The following is a 1083-nucleotide window of genomic DNA, read 5'->3' as shown; positions in this document are numbered from 1 at the left end:
GCTCCTGAAAACTGTACACCATAGGTCCAGCAGGGACAATGTGCTGGTCAAGAACCACATGGCAAGGAGCCCCCTGAAAGGGTCAGCCTACCTTCCCAGCGGAGGCTCAGCCCATCACACCTCTCCCACCAGATCCCAATTCTCCCCCTCACTCAACCACTTCCCACCCCTATGGACCATATCGAAGCAGCATTTTGCCTCTCAATAAATGATTTGGCCCCAGCATTCTGTGTCTGTCATTTCTCACAGCACTACACAACACACTGCATACCATCACCTCCGCACACAGACAACAATTTTTTTTATATATTTTTTTAATTATAAAAGTAAAAAATTTATATTTTGGCACAACAATAATCTTAATACACTTTTATCACCTGAAAAACATGTGTACTGCACAGATGCATGCCTGTTAACATGGGAGAGATATACATTTATAATTGGATGAATGTATATATTTGAAATGGAATGTAGTTATAATACTAAAGGTCAGGGTGCCATCAGTTTGAAAGAAGTCCTCAATCCTCAAACCAATCTAACAGTCCTAGTTTAAAGAGAATACATAATGAAGAATTTGGTAAGTAATGTTTTACTTAGACAGGTAGTGAAACCATGGATATCCTTAAAACATGACCTGTATAAATGCATTAAGTAATTAGTGTAGTAAACATCTTTATATGTTCAACATTTTAAAGTTTGAAAAAAATTAAAATAATATGTTTAGATTGTTACAAATATTTAAATTTTGATAATGCATTATTTTTTCATTGCTTTTAAGGGATATAAATATATTTATCTTTAACAGGATGTAATTTTGTATCAGGATTACATCATACCAATGCTCACCTTTTTGGAGCCTGAATGTTGCCACCAGTATAACTTTAAAAGGATGTCATTTTGTATCAGGATTACATCATACCAATGCTCACCTTTATGGAGCCTGAATGTTGCCACCAGTATTACTGTGGCTACAATCTGGTTATGTCAAATTATACTATTTATTTTTGTGGGGTAGGGTGAAATGAAGGGTTACTTATTGATGTAAGGTTAGTATAAGGGGATTTGTTAATTAACTTTAGACGT

This window comes from Taudactylus pleione, unplaced genomic scaffold (assembly GCF_031769625.1).
Source record: "Taudactylus pleione unplaced genomic scaffold, aTauple2 ptg000564l, whole genome shotgun sequence".
NCBI classification, from domain to species: Eukaryota; Metazoa; Chordata; class Amphibia; order Anura; family Myobatrachidae; genus Taudactylus; species Taudactylus pleione.
Note: the sequence above shows the minus strand (reverse complement) of the source record.